Source organism: Pleurodeles waltl, chromosome 8 (assembly GCF_031143425.1).
Source record: "Pleurodeles waltl isolate 20211129_DDA chromosome 8, aPleWal1.hap1.20221129, whole genome shotgun sequence".
Taxonomy (NCBI): Eukaryota; Metazoa; Chordata; class Amphibia; order Caudata; family Salamandridae; genus Pleurodeles; species Pleurodeles waltl.
The window spans coordinates 519,325,496-519,345,690 of NC_090447.1; the positions used below are offsets into that span (position 1 = coordinate 519,325,496).

The window sequence follows — 20,195 nt, forward strand, 5'->3', positions numbered from 1 at the left end:
GGCATACTCTGCAAGATCCCAGAGCTCTCAAGCAGACTGCCTTTAGGGAAGCATCTCACACACTGGGTTGGACCTTTCTCTTTCAAGTATTGGCATGGATGGGGTTCAAGCCTTGCTTTCTTTCAGACATTAGAGTAGTATATGCTGATCCCCAGATCAAGGTCAACAGCTTCCTGTCTACTTTGTTCCAATGCAATTTGGCATCCGTCATGGGTGTCCCATCACCCCTGCATTTCGCATTGGTGATAAAGTCATGCACATTTTGGGCTACAACTAATGCCTAGGTACAAGGCTTTTAATGGTGCAGTGGGAAAGAAGACTGCATTGCTCTTTACATAGATGATGTACTGCTTTTTATGAGCCAGCCTCAGGATAAAGGGTCCAGGTTGTTTAAAAGCCTTCAATTATATTGCAAGACATCTGGTTAGGGGGAAGTCGTTCTTGGTTCCCATTAGGGAAGGTCCCAGGATGGTGAACTGGCACATCTGCCTCTGTGTTCAAACACAGAGTTTCAAATAACTAAGGGTGTACAGTACATTGGGTACTAATCTTTCCTGCATCCTGAATCTCACCTCACTGGTGAATAAACTGCAAAAGAACATAAACAGATGGGCAGGCTTTCCTCCAAACATTCTGGGAAGAATGGCCTTACACAAGATGATGATACTGCCTAAAATGCCTTATGCCCTCCAAATTCTTCCCTTAGTTATCCCTCAGAAATTGTTCAATAGTCGGTGAGCAGAGGCATACTAATGCCTTTGAGCAAATAACCTCATCTTCTTAGCGCTATATAACTGGTACAGTTCACATTTGATGCCAGAACGGTCATGGGAGATTTATACTATTGGGCTTCACATTATCATGTTTTGAATGACTGGTTCTTTGGAAAAGGAAGGATCCTGCAGAGAGCTGAATTGGTGCTAATGGGTAGAAAACCTTGTAGGGCTTGAACCTGGTAATCATATGCTCCATTTGCTCGCAGAAGCGACCAAGGTATTCACACAGTGCTGGTGCAGAGCCTTTCAATGGATCCACTAGAATGGCAAACTAAACCAAGAGACACTTGTGTTGCAGCTCTTGGTTCAAGCACAGTGCTCAACAGGCTGGGTTCAGGCAGTGGGACCTTAGAGTCTCCACATTGGGGAAGTGCAGCTGGGTAGGCAGATAAAATAATTTTCTGTGTTCCAGGCCAAATATGACCTGCATAAGACACAGTTCTATAAATAGCTTCATCTGCACCATGTCTTCTCATGCCATCCAGAAGACCTAACTAATCATCTGGTATACAACCCTCTGGAGGCCAAAGTATTCCTTAATGCCTAGATAGAGGAGAAATTTAGAAGCTGTATAGATGTCTGGTCAGACACTCACCAGCCTATTCACTGACCTCAAAGATAAATAGGATGGAGTGTTAGATCAACTGAATGCGAGTGGTTGGAAGGATGCAAGCCTTGCTTGCCGTGCCAGGCTAAGACTCATACAACTCAATAACCTCCACGTGACTTGTTTAGCCCAGAGAGACCGTGGCAGGCTGGCAGGGTCCCCTCACCCAAGTGTTTCTGTTGTGGGGTCGAAGGTTGACATCTTTTACTATGTAGCATGGGATTGCCTTCTGATAACTACCTATTAGTCTTTAAACCAGACCACCTTATCAAAGAAACTAAGTAGGCTTGCGATCATCTTACCATGCACAGCCCTCCTGGGAATGGAGGATGAGACTTGGCGCAGTTAGGGGAATGGACCTTGTGAAGCGTAGGCACTGTCATGACAAAGACAAAAATTGTTAAATACTGGAAGTCAAAGACTGAATCCCAGTAGGATGAATGGCTGACAGCTATGGACAAATATGCAAAGTTTGAGGAGTCATTTACAAAGTTAGGGGATGCCCCCCTAAGTATCGGAAGATATGATGCAGTGATGTGAGTACTTGACATTCTAATGACTGATTGGAGATTTCTTTTTTTTTTTTTAAATGCCTGCATGCAAGTTAAGTACTGCACGTGTTCTTTGATTGATACACTGTTGTTTTCTAGAAACAAATAAAATAGAGTTCATTAAAAACATGAGTCAACATTTATAGTTTGGAATGTAATTTTAACTTAGAATGATCGACTCAATAAATTGTGAAAACAATGTAGCTCATTTACAGATGTTAAAAGCTTATGAAGCTATTCTACAAGAAATATACATAACTAAGACTGAATCAGGAAAACCTAAAAAACCTTGGGTGGGAAAGAAAATGCATAGTTTCTGTACGATAAATTCTAGAGGCTTGAGCATCTGCATTAGAAAAGCATTGAAGTTCAAAGTGAATAACATTCTCTAGGACACAGAGAGGTAATATGCAGTAATAGAGGGATTTCTACATGACAAAATGTAATATTTACAAATGTATTATATGATAGTTCCATTCAACTAAGCAGCTTTTGATATGGTCAATCGTGCCCTCCTAATTGATCGTCTTGCTAAGATTGGAATGAATGGAACAGCAGTCATCTTGCCTTGGTCCTTCCTCTCAGAGAGTCTATAATCAGTAGCACTTGATTCTTTTGTTTCTGAACGTTTTTCATGATCTTGCTGGGTCCCAAAGAAGTCCTCGCTTAGCCCCACACTGTTTAACATATATGTGTCCTTACTGGCCCTTTGATAAGATCCTTCAGCTTTTCACTCACTTCCTAGGGGGATGATATGGAAATTGGCATATCATTATCTAACCAAGGTGAACATACAGGATCCAGATTTCAAGACAGCATGCTGGCTGTCAGTAACTGGATGGGAAAGAATTGTTTAAAATGTAATACAGATAAGACAGAAGTCATCCTATATGAAAATCAGACTTTCTTCTGGACAACATCTTGGTGGCCAGATGAACTAGGCACCCTTCCACACCAGTGCAAAAGGGCAGAAATATAGGTGTCCAAATGTTATCTTTCAGGTAAGAGCTCAAAACCTGGCTTTTTATGAATTAGGCTTCTGTAATTTCCAGTTTATCTCAGAGTTAGCGCCATGACACCTACCGGTAATCAAGCAGTTTCCAAATATATTTATTTAACATAACAATACTTGCACTAAATAAAGGTTACTACAAAGCAAGTCTAAAAAGCTGCCGATAATGGGATTTTAAGGCGACTGTGGATCCACCTCTGGAAAGAAATTCAAGGACCAAATGAGGAAAAGATTGCGAATGCCTTAAGAAAATTAGAGGCATGCTAAAGTTAAATGCTATCTGAAGATCTTCTCACCCTACTGATAGGGACTACACCTTTTACTCAGCTGCTAATGAATCTCAATCAAGATTAGATTACATGATAAACATTAAAGGATTATTATAAGAAATTATACTGAATACAAATGGCTCGGTCTCAGACTATGGACCAGTGCAGATTACTCCGCCCACAAGGCAGGGTTCAGCCAACTGAAGGCTCAAAGACCTGGTATCTCAAATAAATAAAATAAAAAATCCTCCTAGACAACCACACACAATAGAGAGCATAGGTGTGACTGGATGGACCATCACAGGCAGGATGGGAGGGTAGAGCTGTGCATAGCTCTACTTACACTTGGAGAGGCTGTGTCCTGCCTCTACACAGAGGGCTGCATAACCCTTGTAGTTGGTCTTGGGCCAGGGCAGGGAAGGCAGAGAGTCTGTGCACTTCACAGAGAATTTTTAGAAGATTCTCCCACCTTCACAGGAAGGGTCCTAGATAGAAATATTGGACCTCAGCACTACCTCTTCAGTACACTTGTGTGCTGCTAAAAGGACTGCCACTCTGCTGGGCTGCTGCACTGAAAAACTGTTGCACTGCTGGGCTAACCTGCTGCCCTCTTGCCTGGGTGAGAAGGACTGGACCCACATCTATTGAACCCAGGACCCCAAAGTGACTCCAAGTGCTAGTTGGCTCGCCTCTTGAATAGAGCCTCAGGGACAGCAGGCTTAAAAAATCTTGAAACCAGCACCTTGATTCTGCCATCTGCAAGTCATGCCCTGCCAAGTGTTGCCATCCCAGTCCTAGACTCTTGCAAGAGGGCCGGAAGGTGCTCTGCTAGCCCATGTGTGGATCCTGCAGAACCGACCCATCCCCTGTGCTCTGCAGCACAACCCCGATGCATTACCTCTGATGTGAGTGTTCTCCTGATGCAAAGACTCCGCATTCAGCTTGCAGCCCATGTCAGAACCGGCACCTGTGCAAAGCTTTCCTGACACTGGCCCTCGCAGCGCAAATCCCTTGTTGACAGCAGACTCAATGATGACGCAGGTTCTCGCATCGCAGACTCACAAGCTCCTCTGAATTGATGTATTGCCTCGAATGCGCAACACATCCTTGATGCCAGACTTTGCATCGCAAGCCCTCGTCAGCAGGATTCTCAACGATGACACAGGACCTCGCATCACAGCCCCTTACATCTTGGAACCGATGCATCGCCATGGATGTGCAATGCATTCTCAGTGTGAAAAATCACAACGATTCACAAGCAGGACCTGAGGTAATCTTGTGCAGTTGGCCGATCTGGGTCTCTGTAGCTGGTCTGTGCTCCGTGGCGCTCAGCCTAAACTTGTAACTTTGTTCCTGTATGGTGCAACCAGATATCCACAGCCGACGCATTCTGCTTTTTGGCTGTTTCCACTAAAAACTTTAAACCTGCACATCCCTGGTTGTATTGACTGAATTTTTTTGTTATGGTCTTGTTTTATTTTTTTTTAAATACTCCATTTTTCTAAACTGGTGTGGGATCCCTTTTGTGGTATGTTTTTATTGTGTTACTATTTAAAGTGTTGCACAAATACTTTACACATTGCCTCAAAGTAATGCCTGACTGCTCTGTGCCAACCTACCGGAGGTTTAGCACAGGTTAATTTAGTGTTTGATAGTGATTTCCCCCTGCAAGCATTGTGGCTTCTGCTTGAGTAGAGCGTTACCCTTCCCCCAACAACCCATTTTCTTACAATGATCTTTTGGGTGTTTAAAGTTACAATCAACACTGGGGAGATTGATAGACAAAAAGCAATTTTCATTTAAATTCAGGGAGATGTGGCTTGCAATATTTCTAATGCACTTGAGCCAAAACATAATATCTCATGCCTTTTATATAATGGCCAGTACATAGAATAATTACTTTTTATACTTAGGAGTATCTCATCACTCTGCTAAGAGATGCAACTATTACCCCATAAAGTAGCACTCATCACACATCAGCTCCGGAAAGGTGAAAGGTTAAATCCTCCTTGCGAGGGATTTTGAGGTGTGATATACAGTGTACACAGTTCTCTACAGCAAGTACATTATTGTGCTGAAGTACTCTACCAGTCATCATACCTTACTATGTCTAATCATTATCACTTGCCATTAATGTGCAAAATACTCTTTCACTGTTAAATGTATACTTGGTATTTTTAGACAACTTAGTGACTGTATGACTACGTAAAGTAGATGTTAGGCAAGTCATGGTCTACTGAGGGGGCATTTTCACCACTATAATGTTGAAGCTGGGGAAACAGTTGTTTGGAGAGAATATTTGAGTGTGACACATGCAAGACAACAGAACAAAGGTTAGAAGAGAGAGATGAATTAGAGTACTAGATAATGCTGCTGGAATACTGCTACTGAAGAGATGTTCAAGATTGCTTGATCACTTTCCTTCCTTGATTGCTTAGCTGCACGTATGGATCCCTCACACATGCTTTGCAATAATCTTTCATATTTTATTTTCATGACACAATTACAGATATTTGCAACTCCCTACCTCCTCCAAGATGGTTCTGATGCCTCCCCAACTGAAGTTGACAACTGGTCTTCAATGTCTCATTTTGATCTTTTAACATCTGTTTTTATCAAAGAATGCCTTACAACTATTAAATCTGGATCCCACTTAATCACTGCACTACAGATATTTTAAAATTGGGGTTTTCCCCTGTTAATGTCATCCTTCATACAATTTGCAAAACATTCCTCGAGCTTTCTTGTGTCAATCAAGGTGGGAAAATGCAGTAGTTCTCCTGCTGCTTAAGAGACCCAGCTCTAACACAGCTATAATGTGCTATTTCCACCTCATTCTATTGCTCCCCGTCCCTATTAAGATCCTAGAAAGAGTAGTCAATACGCATATTTCTTTCTTTCTGGGAAAAAAAACCTTGATTATTGATGCTGATAAATATGCCGCTAAGCCTGTGCACAGTGCAGAAACCACAATGGTTTCCATTCTGGATGATTTGTGTATGTTAGCAGACCAGGACAGCGTTTCTGTACTGGTCATTCTGGATCCGTCAGCTACATTTGACAAGGTGCCTCATGATACCCTTATCAAATGCCTCTTTGAAGCTGGTATTAAAGGCTGTGTCCTGGAATGGATTACAGCATATCTATCTCATTGCCTCCACGCAGTTATTTAGCCTCTTTTCAATCAGATTTTAAGGGTATTATTTGTGCTGTATCCCGCAGAATAGCAGCAAGGTCTTTTGTGACTTTTTGCTCTCAGTGGTAATAGGGTGACAAACTGAATTGATACAGTCCATTCTGAGGATGGCAATGACAATCATTTTTTGTGCCTCTAAAGAATGAGGCACTGCACTTTTCCTAAGCATATTCAACAAAAATATGTGTTTGGATAACACTGATCCAACCTGAGCTTTCATAGTTATATGGCTATCCATGAGAGGTTTTGGCTTGGGTACTAGTCTCATTTCGGACCAATATAGTCAATTCAAGAGATTTGTTTTTGTAATTCATATAACAGTCACAGTTTTATCTGTGTTTAACTTCGGAGTGGTTTGAGCCAATCCACAATAAAGCAAACCTTGTTATGAAATTCAATTTGGGAAGCTGACGTTGTATCTAAACAAATAAATAACTGAGTATCCGAGTCATATTTACAGAGTCTATAGCCTCTTAATATAGGTTTTCGGATCAGTGGTTTAACAAATAAATTGAATCTGTGAGGGGAAAATAAAGGGCCTTGAGCAATACCCCACTCTATGGTGAATAGTTTTGCATTGAAATGTGCAAGATGCACTAAGTATAATTTACCAAAATTAATTTAATTCAATTCAAGGAAATTCCAGGAAGGTCAGCCTTCACCACACTGTTAAATAAAATCTTGTGGTCCATTGTGTATTTTATTTTGGGAAACACTCCACAAATCTGGCCTGTGTGGTATGGTGTCATTAACAAAATCATTACTCAAGACAGCCATTTTGAATTCCATTTTAAGTGGCCAAAATAATCACAGCTACAATAACTTCTGCTATCACTACCACAATTCAAACACTGCCAAGTAACGTACACAGAAATGGGATCCGATGGCTCACAATGCACATTATAGCAAGCACCCCCAAACTTAACAGAAATTCCCCCAGATCTCGATACAACATTATTGTGTTTAGGAACCAAGCCTGGCTTCACAGATATCAAGTAGGCATTCAACTATCTCTTTTCTGAACAGAAGAGTGACATAACTCACAGCTGTACGGAACCATTGTCTTTGCTGTTCAGGATCAGATTTAATATCCAAATTACCCAAGTGCCATTTAAAGCAAAAAATATAAGTACCTCACCAAGGTGCATTTCCAAGTATGGCAATGCAGACTGGGTACAAGTTACCCACAGAGAGCAGTTGTTGAAAATTATTAAATGGCGGGAAATCAGCAGTCAGTGGCATGCAAAATGGAAGACAAGAGAGGCATAGACCAGATTTCCGTAATTAATTACATGGAGGAAAAACCCATCAACAAAAACCATTGTTCAGCATTAGATCACACATTGAAAAAGATATTTAAAAAGATACTGTTCAGAAGGCAAGCGAGGCAAAGAGCTATTCCCGACCCCAACTCACAGAAGAAACACAGGAAATGGGTAAAGACGTTTGCTGTTGGACCAAGTGAAAGACGGTTGGGAGAAAGAGTAGCACGTGTTGAAACTCTTGTGTACAGGAAATGAGGGAGGGCAGGAAGACATTCCGATTACAAATGTTTTACAGTCCTATTCGGTGACTGTGGAACACAATCCGACCACTGATTCAAACTACTAAATGCATGCTAAAATGCAAACATGCAAAATATTTACGATTCTAAATAAGCTTTAAGTCAAACAACATACAATGTTAATCTATGTTACTGCATCCAATCTTTAAGATGCACTTTGTCTCATAGCAGTGCCCATCAAGTGAGGCCCTCCACTTTCACTTATGTCATCCTTGCACATCTCCTTGCCACTTGGCTAAGATCCTTCAGTCTTTTAGTTTACTTTCACTGAACCCCTACTGATTGAACACTCTCAGACATCTCTTAAAATCCTAGAATCTTGACTTCTCTGGCACACCAACTGTTACTCTCTCACTTTTCCCTCTCCACCTTTCACATACTCTTCTCCTCCCTTATGTGATGCATCCCCTGCTCTTTCAGTGCTTCCTGCAATACCCTCCTCGTACCCTTTAATGCCCTCTGCAATCAAAATAGTTCCCTAATGGCAATTCGCTATACGGCTAGCATATTAACCCATTTACTACACTGCAAAAGCACACACCCCTGTTTCCAAAAACCCAGCCACCCCCTTCCTTAAAGCTCCTTCAGACACCTACCATATTTGCCAAATTCCAGCATGTCTCCCTACTACCCTTGTCCCACAAATTCCTAGGCAGTTGTATCAGTAAGACTTACAATCTATCTTCCCAAAATTAGAATGATCTCATTCCAATCTGGCATCCATAGACTGATGCAGATTTCCTTTTCTCCAAATTCCTCAAATCTGTACGACACATGCAGCAACACTACATTCCTGCACTACGCTGCAGTCATGACAGACTCCTGAAAACCAGTCTACTTGGGCACTATCAGTAAAGCACTTGCCTGGCTGGTCTCCACTTCTCTGAGCAACACTCATTGGTGTATTTGTAATATGTCACCGGACTGAATGAGAACCAAAGGCTCCACCTTGGTTCACATCCCATGTTCTTCTCAATGTACGTCATTTGCTCCCAAGCTCTGGAAATACTGAAACTACACCTCTACTGCCCCTATGCCACTCAGCACTGTCCTCTCTTTCCCTTCTCAGTATAGGTCCATTGCTGCCAATGCTGATGTACCACTAGTCTAATCCTATTAGACAATATTTCTGGTAAAAATACCCACTCAGTTAAAAAACACAAGTACATAAATATAAACATCTGTCTATATGATATTTCAAAAACCAAGATGGCTAACGTTGTGGCTCTCATAGTTGACACGTATATCTGTTGCTGGTTGTATTTATGATATACTCTGCGGTAACTCCAGTAGTTCTAACAGCGATTTATGAAAAATATGTTAAAATCACGTTTTTAAAGGTAGGAAGCTCATTACTATATACCAATCTACACGTGCGTAGGAGCAAGCAGAGTGAATAAAGGGCAACCAAGAGAGTAGCGTGCAGAATGGTGCACCCGCCCCACCTAACCCCCTTGACACATACTGCAAGGCATATTTATGGGGGTTGAGACTGTTCGTCAATTTCACATCAATGTAAAGGTCACTTACACAAGACTGCTCCTGTCCTTTTCGCGTCTCAGTACTGAACTCTCCAGTATGCGCATCAAGTTTTCATTTCTTTCTTTTTTCTGTGTAAAAAGAAACTGTTATCAAAACAGGGTTTCAAGGTTCGTGCTAGTATATAAAACTGATAACAATTGCTTGCACTTTAACTTATTTGGACTTTAACCCATAATTTAGTCACAATGTTGATAAATTCAAAATGTCTTACTTTTGAATGAATACGAATTACTCCACGTTCTCACATATGCAAACGCACTGGAGAGCTTAGATGCATTTTAAATAGACTGCACCAGGTTTAAAAATACACTTTGCTTAGTCATCATACCTCTGGTGTCCCTTGAACTGTGACGCCACTGACCCGAGGTGGAGTTAGGCGACCAGCAAGATCAAAGACGCACTGACATATCGAACAGGAATGGGATTTTTTTTGTATATAAAGACATGAATATGTGATCTACACATAAGACAATAATGGAGAAAGAAGCACAATCTATGGAATGATGTGAGTTGCAAATGTTATAAAATAACCACTTCATATTTCCTTAAAGATCTGTATTGCAACGTAGCACTACCACTAGCACCAGGGATAAATTGTGGTGGCTGGAGGGGGGTGGGTGGGGGGGGATGTATTTTATTTACTTTCTTTAGTTTTTCTGTGCCCCTTGGTGGCACATTGGCCACATGTTTAGGTTCATCTGCCCCCAAGTGGTGCAGAAAACCACTAGGCACCAGGGAAAGATTTTGTGTGTGTGAATTGACGTTCAGCTGGCGGCGTGCATGGACTGGAGGTGTGTGTGGACAAGCACTTGGCTGGTGGTGTGTGTGGACTGGCATTTGGGTGGTGACATAGCGTTTTATATAGTTCATTGTTTTATTTCTTGTCATTTGCATTTGTGATTGTAATGTTTTATTTCTCCTTTTTAGTCTAGTGCAAAGCTTTTGATTTCTGTTGTAATATCAATGTTAGAGTAACTCAAACATAAGTATGATAGTATGTTGTCATAATTACAATTAATACTGTTTTATTCCCCTTTACCATTTCCCATTACCATTTCCATGTAACCCCTTATTGTAAGGTTCTCATAGTAAATGGTGCACTCCATTCCGTCCTCTGGAATGTTGAATAATGGTACAACCTGGAGTGCACCTTAGAATGTTGATGAAGAAAAGCTGAGGTTGTCAGAGGCAGTGAGAAGTGAAGGTGCTATGCAAGAAGTCTGCTAATAAACTGACCATAAAATCAGTTGGTCTCTGTTGATTTCAACATTATAACAGAGGAACTTTTGGCGACGAGGGTGGGATACTGCGCAGGGGCAGTGAAGACTTCTTGACCCTGAATTGTTCAGCACCACAGTGACGTTTCTGATTTCTGTTTTGGAACCAAGAAGTACAGCCAAGTGGCGCTTGTGTGTCTAAGGCGGGCAGAGAGCATCTGAGGACGTTGATCTTTTCGAGTTGTCAACTGCAGTGAGATGGCTGTCTGTCACTTCAGCACGCCATCAGAGAAGATGCTGTGTGAACAGTAAAGTGACCAGATCGTGAGTGTTATTTGGTTAATTCAAGGAGGACTTGACGTTTAATTTGACATTACCTAGAGCATTTGCCAGCGCTGAATATAATTGCTATTAACACAGTCAAGTTACCGGTTAATCGTGTTGGTCGTGTAATACTACACAGCCTTTCACCGGCTGTGATAACATCTACGCGCTCTTAATCAGTTCAGCGGCGCATTGAGGGTGCGCCTCATATCGGCATCAAAACATGGCGTGTGAGCGTATATGAACGGCACAGGCGTCTCAGAGCGGCACTGAGGCGTGGAGGGCGGCCGTCTCGGAGGCGTGGCGTGTGAGCGTTCCAGAGCGGCCTGAGGTGCGGCGTGTAGCCGTTTCTGTACGTCGCTAAGGGAGAAACTGCCTCGGCGACAATTGGAGAAGCGCTAAGAGAATCTAATATTAAAAATCCTCGCCTACAAAACCTGGAACGGAGCACAAACATCCCAAGAATTCCACTTATTCAACATAGAGAGCTTACCGGCAAGGTTCTGAAAATTCATAACCTCGGGGGAATCGGACCGGCGAAGTGAGGATTTCCGAAGCTGATGCAAGCTTTCCTGTTTAGGAACGCTCTTCAAAATAAAAGTCTTCCTTGAGTTTAGACTATTTCAGAACAAGAGTTAATAGTGTGCAACCCATATTATCCACGAGTGAAACCTTTTTGAGTACAGACTTTATAAGACTGCGAATACATTACAGTTGATATATACCAGAATGTGTTGTATATCCTTTATGCTAGCTTATTTTGTAATGTAGTGTATGGAGTTAAGTTGTTAACGCACATCTCTGTACAACAGGTTACTAAGAGAGTGTACTTAAAAGAACTGGGCAAGAGGCAGAGATCACTTGATTATTATCTAAATTACTATAAAATAAGTGAGAACGAAATGGCTGCAGCGGGAATGTCCCAACCTCCCCCGTTCTTAAATGAAATAGGTGAACCATTATTACCTTGGAAGGAATGGTCTAAATTGTTTGAGTCTTACTTAATTGCCATAGGGGGAGAAAAGTTTACAGCATTAAGGAAGCAACATATACTATTACACAACATAGGAATACATGGTAGAAAAGTATATGAGAGTCTTACAGTCAATGAGGAAGAGGGAGAGGAGGATGGAGAAAATTTTGATGTTTTCCAACAAACGTTGTACAGGCTGGAGAGTCATTTTGGGCACAAGGTTAATGTTGTGCTTGAACGACATAGATTCTTCAGCAGAGTGCAAGCCAAAGACGAAAAGGTAGGAGCTTACACAGCTTCTTTGCGAGGGCTTGCTCAAACATGTGCTTTTGGAGACCTAGAAGACTCGTTAATCCGTGATCAGTTAGTTAGGTGTACAAATAGCCCAAGGGTGCAAGAGAAGCTCCTTACTCACAACCCTACTCTGAAAGAAGCTGTGGATATGGCAAGGAGTATTGAGCATACAGTAGAATGTATGAGAGAGATTAAAAGCACACCTGAGGTAGACAGTGTGAAAGAAGTAAAAGGTGGCAACACAAAGGATGAGGGGGTGGACAATAAAGATGAAGAGTCAGTAGTGTTGGCCACTACGGTAAGGAGGAATTTTAACGAGGACATATCTAAAGGAAGATGTTTCAGATGTGGGAACCCCAAACATCTAGCAAATAGTCCTTTGTGCCCGGCACGTGGCTGCATGTGCAGGAAGTGTGGAGCAAAAGGGCACTATGCAAGGGTGTGCAAAAATGATAAGAACACCAAGAAAAAAATAAATAGGGTAGAAGAATTTACTGAATTAGGTACTAAGTTTATTCTGCAAGTCAAGGGTAAGCAGGGGATGGAATCCCCCAACAACGCTTATCCTGCGTGTGACATCACGCTTGACGATATTGTGGTGAAGGTCTATGCCGATTCTTGCTCACCTTATACATTCTTGAACTATCAAACTTTTGTTGATAAGTTCCAAGTGTGGGGTTACAAATTGCACTCTGCCAACATTAAACCGGGTGGGTACAACAACGACCCAATACCTCTTAAGGGAATGCTAGAACTAGACATTATGTTCAAGGGCAGCCACACAAAAGGAGAGGTGTACATTACTGAGAAGGGATCCAATTTGCTGGGATGGAGGCATCAGAGGGAGCTCGGAATCAAACTGGATCCCAATGGCAAGGAACAAGTGTTACTAGTAAACTTGCAGAACTTTTGTGAAAGAGTTTGTGAGGAATGTCCAAGGCTATTTGATGATAGATTAGGGTTGTTGAAAAACTTCCAGCACAAAATTAAACTTAAGGAGGGTGCTACACCTGTGGTACATAAAGTGAGATCTGTCCCCTATCTAATGAGGGAACCTTTGAAGGAAGAATTGGACAAATTGGTCAAATTAGGAGTTATAGAACCTATCAAGAGTTCCTTATGGTTGGCGCCAATTGTGGTCACGAAGAAACCCAATGGAAGAGGTATTCGTTTGTGTGTGGACTTGAGGGATTTGAATGCGAATATATGGGTAGACAGATTTCCCTTACCCAAAATAAATGAAATGGTAAGCATGTTGGGGTCCGCTAATTTTTTTAGTGTAATTGACCTATCTGCCGCATACCACCAAGTGGAGTTACACCCTACATCACGCTCGCTCACGTCTTTTATTACTCCGTTTGGAGCATTTAGATATCGCAGGATGCCATTCGGCCTCGCATCAGCTGCTGCGGTATTCCAAAGAATCATGCAGAAGATCTTGCAGGAAATCAAGCAAGTTATGTGCTTCCAGGATGACATTCTAGTCTATGGAAGTACAGAAGGTGAACACAATGCAACCTTAAGAGAAGTTTTTCAAGCTTTAGATAAAGCCGGCATGACCATTAGGAAGGAAAAGTGTCAACTAGGGGTTGAATCTGTAGAATACTTAGGACACAAAATAAGTAAAGATGGTGTGGAACCCAAATGTGATTTAGTAGTGGCTGTGAAGGAAGCTCCAGCTCCTACCAATAAAGATGAATTGAGATCATTTTTGGGTTTACTGGAGTATATGTCAAAGTTTGTTCACAACTTTGCAGCAGTCACTGCTCCTATGAGAGCATTATTAAAGAAAGACATACCCTTTGTGTGGAATGAAGAGGTTCAGGGTTCGTTTGAAGAAGTCAAAGAAGCCATTGTCCATTGCCCTATGTTAGGAAACTTTGACACCACCAGGAAGACGTGGCTCACCACGGATGCGAGTGGAAAAGGTTTAGGTGCCACCTTATCCCAATGTGTAAATGGGCAGGAGAGGATCGTGGCGTTTGCTTCCAAATCATTAGAGGAGACAGAACTAAATTATTCCACGATAGAGAGGGAGGCTTTAGCCTGTTTTTGGGCCATCAATCATTTCAAATTCTTCTTTTGGGGATTGCCGTTTGTGGTTAGAACAGACCACAAACCCCTTATTTCATTATTTACTGTTAAAGGTAAAGACCAAGCTACCCCTCGTATTGCGAAGTGGATTATGGGGTTGGAAGGCTTCAATTTCGACATGCAATATGTCCCTGGCAAAAGAAATGTGGTGGCTGACTGTCTCTCGAGACTACCCAGGAAGGGTGGGAAGGAGGAATCTAACGAAAGCCTTGATCCAGTGCTTCATGTAGAACTGTCAGGTATTACCAAAGAAGAATGGGTCACAGCTACGACTTTGGATAGGATTATGCAAATTTTGAAAAATATGATTTTGAGGGGTTGGCCTAATAGTTGTCAGCAGCTTGATGAGGAGGTAAAGGGGTATTGGGAGGTACGTTCTGAACTCCACTTAACCAGAGACCTAGTAATGAGAGGTGAGAGAATTGTTCCCCCCAAAGCACTATGGGAAAAACTGATAGGTTTGGCACATGAGGGACATCTAGGAAGAACTTTGACTAAAAACAGACTGCGAGCCTCCTATTGGTTCCCCACAATGGACAGGTTAGTTGAGGATACTGTTCGTGATTGTACCCAATGCTCATTGAGTGATAAAACCAGAAGTATGCGCAAGACTCCTTTATCTCCAGTTGAGGTCCCCACCAAACCATGGGACAAACTTGGGTTAGACATATTAGGACCTCTCACGTGCCCAGGATCGAGAGCCAGGTTCATTTTCGTATTAGTGGATTATCACACAAACTGGGTGATGACCAAGGCTGTACATAATGTAACCACCCATGACGTAATACAATTCCTTAAAGAAACCTTTACCCGTGAAGGTATTCCAAGCACTATAGTGACAGATAATGGGGTACAGTTCACTTCAAGTGCCATGGTTGAGTTTTTGACAGTCAGTGGGATCAGACATTACCGGACAGCGTTATACAACCCAAAGGCAAACGGTCTGGTAGAAAGAGTCAACAGGATGATCAAGGAGTGTTTGCAGTTAGCCAGTGTATCTAGAGTTTCAGGAGAAGGCGCAATTGAGAGTATGTTGTGGTCATATCATACCACACCCAATTTGGTCACGGGAGTATCCCCTTTTATATCCCTTAAAGGGAGACAGCCAGGAACTAAGTTAAACCCGAACTGGTTGGGAGGAGGGGAGCCCGTTATTGTTCATCGTAAGGATGTATTGACAAAGGTAAGAGAGAACCAGAGGAAGTACCAGGATTGGTAGAACATCAAAATGGGGACTAAAAGTAAACAATGGAGGGTGGGCCAATGGGTCAGAATAAAACTACCAGGATCTACTAGGAAGGAGGGAAGCCGATTCTCTAAGCCATTGAGAATTACTAAGGTACATAAGAATGTGGTAACCTTGGAAGATGGTCGTGTATGGAGTATGGACCGTTTAACTGCCACCCAGGATGACCCCAGTAGGTCAGAACAAGGGTCTGGAGAGGAGCTACAATGATCCTAATGGGACGCTGGTTCATAGTGCAAGTGGAGGACTTCATGGACATGTGATAAAGAAATGTCTTACTGTAATGGTGATTGTGTCATGTTTCTTAGCTATTTTTTTTTTTGCATTGGTGGGGAAGGGGAAGTGTTGTAATATCAATGTTAGAGTAACTCAAACATAAGTATGATAGTATGTTGTCATAATTACAATTAATACTGTTTTATTCCCCTTTACCATTTCCCATTACCATTTCCATGTAACCCCCTATTGTAAGGTTCTCATAGTAAATGGTGCACTCCATTCCGTCCTCTGGAATGTTGAATAATGGTACAACCTGGAGTGGACCTTAGAATGTTGATGAAGAAAAGCTGAGGTTGTCAGAGGCAGTGAGAAGTGAAGGTGCTATGCAAGAAGTCTGCTAATAAACTGACCATAAAATCAGTTGGTCTCTGTTGATTTCAACATTATAACAATTTCCTTTGCTGTGATTCCTGCTTGTGGTTTCCGCACTGGTAGATCTGCAGTTTGTGTAGTTGAATGTAGTTGCATATGTTTGGCAAGAACACGTTTTTTCTGCTGATTACTCTAAATGAGTATCATTTCCCTGCCTGAATGTGTTTTTTTGGTAAATGGTGCAATAATAAAATCATATTTAACTGCTGTTTTATTTTGTATGAAATTCTCCTCGGATTTGTGCACAATGAATTGTGTTGTCTTGTGAGTGATTTTCTTTTGTTCTTCCTTTCTATTGAGATATTGCTGGTGCTTGCTGTGTCTGTGCAGAGTAGGTGCAGGTGATCCTGAGTTTAGCTGACTGGCAAGTGAGTGGTATTGATTTTGAGTATATAGGTTTTTGTGTGCTTTGTGCTGATTGACTTTTCCTTCAAGAATACTAGTAGTTTTACTTTCCATTTGATAAAGCCACACTTTGTTTATTACTTATTTTACACAGTTGTGGTTATTGTTGACTTATTTGTCAAGTTCTCTGAGAAACATCCTGAACAACTAGGTCTAAACCACTACTTTCCTGAACCACTACTGCTATACAACTAAAAAGTCTCTACAACTAAGTACTGAACAACTACTGTCTAAATAACAATTGTGCCTGAATAACAATTGCCTGAACAACTAATTTTAAGGTAAGGTTTTCTTTTTGGTATTTATGGTTTATTAGTTGTTTAGAATATATATTAGTTGTTCAGCCAATTGTTATTCAGGCACAATTGTTGTTTAGACAGTAGTTGTTCAGTATTTAGTTGTAGAGACTTTTTAGTTGTTTAGCAGTAGTGGTTTAGGCTATAGTTGTTTAGGACCTAGTTGTTCTGTCACATATTCAAGTTCTTTTTATTAGTTAAGATTATGGCTAGCCGCAGGATTACCGCTCAGCTGGTTGTTGGCATGCTTTTCAAATCTTCCTCTGACCATGATTATGCGAAAGACCTGCATTTAAGGCAGAGGAGGAAGTGCAAGGTTCTGGCAGTGAATTTTCTGTCTGAGAGAAATCATCTGTGCGGTGCAGGTGCCCGTTTTAGAAGAGGACACTGATGTGCCAATGGTGCTGTAAAAGACATGTGGATTGCAGAGTGGGAGTGAAAGGCTTCCCCCTCAAAAATGGTGCAACTGTAGTTGCCTGCCTTTACTGGTGTCGCAGGGTGTAGAGTGAAAACTGAAAACCTTTTGGCGATAGCTTTCTTTCAGTTGCTTATGGATAATGTATTTTTGAATGAGATTGTTGACCCGACTAATCGAGATGCTGAACAGTATTTGAGGGATAATAGTGCCAGACTTAAGCCCCACTCTAGAGCTATCTAGTGGATTCCCACAAATCTGGATGAGTTGAAGAAGTTCTTGGGTTTAACTTTTTTGACATTGCTTCTTAGAGATCTATGTTCCAGGGAAATAAATAGCTGTGGATGAGTCTCTGGTCCTGTTCAAGGGCAGTTTGTTTTTTAGGCAGTACACTCCTAGCAAGAGGGCATGTTATTTAATTAAGAAGTAAATGCTGTCTGAGAGTAGGACAGGATATGTCTATAATTTCAGGGTGTACACCGGTAGGGATTTCAGTACTGACCATCTGGTTGTCTGTCCGCTTTCGGAGTTAGTAAGAAAATTGTGTGGAAACTTAGTAGAGGACTTTTTAACAAAGGGTACCACTTATATGTACATAGCTTCTACACTGGTGTGCAATTGTTCAGGGAATTGGTCAAAGTGGACACTGTTGCTTGTGGCACAATCCGCTCTAACCGTAAAGGTTACACAAAAGAGCTTGTTTGTTAAAAAAAAAAAAACTTGAGAAGGGACAGTGCAGTGCCTTGCGTAGTGATGAACTTCTAGCTGTGAAATTTGCAGACAGGAGAGATGTCTACATGCTGACTACCATCCTTGGTGAAAGTACTTCAACTGTGACAGTTTGGGGTCAGGTTGTTGAAATGCACAAACCTGTGTGCTTTTTAGATTACAATAAGCACATGGGTGGTGTAGATAAGAGTAGATCAGGGGTTGGAAACTTACACTGCTATTCGCAAGGCTTACTTTGTTATAAGAAGTTGGCTGTCCATTTATTCCACTTAGCAGCCTTTAATGCTTTTGTTGTATTCAAGGATTGTTCTCCAGAGTCAAAGATGACATTAGTTCAGTTTCAGCAGTCTGTGATAGGCAGAATTGTTGTAGTGGAACAGGCAAGTGTTCCTAGAGTTGGAGTGGTGGAGGATGTGGTATGTGTGAGCTGGCATTTGGCTGGCGGTGTGTGAGTAGTGGCTTGCTGCTGGTCACTACACACACTGCTAGCCAAACGCACTTGTCAGCCACCAGTGGTGTGATTGCTGTATCAGGCATGTGGACATATGAAAGTGTTGGGCCGTTGAATGGCACCATTTGTTGATGTGCCTACCGCTGGTGGATGGTTTTATGTGTCACATATGAAAGGTGTGTGAAGGCCCTGTACAAGCTGTGAGTCATTGGTTAAATTCTTTAACTTTCAAGTATTAACAGTGTATTTCATTGTTGTGAAAACTTGTTAATAAAATGTTATATATTGAACCATCACTCACCCTCGCGCCCAAATTCAACCAGTATGTGTGTGTCTTTTCTGTCCTTCTATGCCAGGGTGTACATTGCCTATACACTGTCTGCTGATGTGAGTGTTGTAATGTGCTGGGTCCCCGGCTGGTGGTGTGACTGTCATGCGTGCCACGTATGAAAGCTTTGTGAATGGCCTGTAAAGCGGTTGGTTCCTTTTTGTGGCTTTACAGCTCACAAGCTGTGAGTCACTGGTTCAGTTTCTTGACCTTTCAATTATTAACAGTGCATTTCATTTTTGTGAAGTTTCTTGGTAATAAGATTTTATTTCTGAACTTTCACTCACCCTCATGCCAAATAGAGAAAGAGATAGTTAATCTTCCCAAATTACCATCATCAACCACAAGAAGTGAGCACGCTACCAAGTCTCTTACTTCTGTGATGTCCCAAGGACTCAAATTATGAAATCACTGTCTTTGTGCAATAGTTACCACAAGTAAAAACATTCCTTATTGGTGGCCCACCACAAGATAATTTTATTTCACTTCTCCTCTCAGTTGGGAATTCAACTCACGAAAAAGCCCATCTCCGCTGTAATTAGGCATTGAAGCACAACCCTGACACGTTAGGTGTCTTGGGCAGCACCCCAATGATGAAGCATGCCACCAACTAGGTTGGTGGATGAGAGGTCTTTTTAACAAAACCTAAATGCATTTTTTCACAATTTGAGTGTTTGAGACATCACAGAAGTAAAAGACTTGGTAGGTTGCTCGCTTCTTGTCTAAGGAAAATCTACTAACTCTAGATATGCTCGAAAACTAGACACCCAAGGGAGGTGTGCCTTTCATGGATTCCAACAAGTTTTATTACCCACAATGCCCTGCAAACCTCGAAAAAGTTACTAAAATCACACATTTTACTTGTATTTCTGTGCCATATTCTTCTAGAAACAGAAATAAATCACAAATTTCCTACAACCCAGCTTTCTCCTCCATCTCCAGATAAAAATAATACCTCACGTGTGTGGGTGCCCAAAGCAAAGTTAGCCTAAAACATATTTAAAAAACCTGCCCCTTTGGACCTGCTTTGTTTCCCACTCAAACTTTACAGGATTTTGGCCCTTCCCGGTCACAGGCACTTGGTCCACCCACAAAGTGAGGTATTTTTATCCAGAGACTGAGGGGGACAGTGAGTGGTAGGAAATTTGTAGGTCCCTTCAGATTCCAGGACTTTTCTCCAAAGAAATGTGGGGATATGTGTTTTTTAGAAAGATTTTGAGGTTTGCAGGGGCTTCTGGGTGAAAGAACCTAGTGA

The 20,195-nt window shown here is 41.7% G+C and overlaps 1 protein-coding gene across 9 annotated transcripts in view; it reads right to left on the reverse strand.

Annotated features, from left to right (window-relative positions):
• CDKL5 (cyclin dependent kinase like 5) overlaps positions 1 to 20,195 on the reverse strand; it is a 1,213,679-nt gene that overhangs the window by 1,035,344 nt on the left and 158,140 nt on the right. For all 9 annotated transcript variants that reach the window (XM_069204517.1, XM_069204511.1, XM_069204514.1 and 6 more), the window contains exon 2: positions 9,506 to 9,585. The gene's annotated coding sequence lies outside the window, so the exon portion shown is untranslated. The remainder of the gene's footprint in view (positions 1 to 9,505; positions 9,586 to 20,195) is intronic.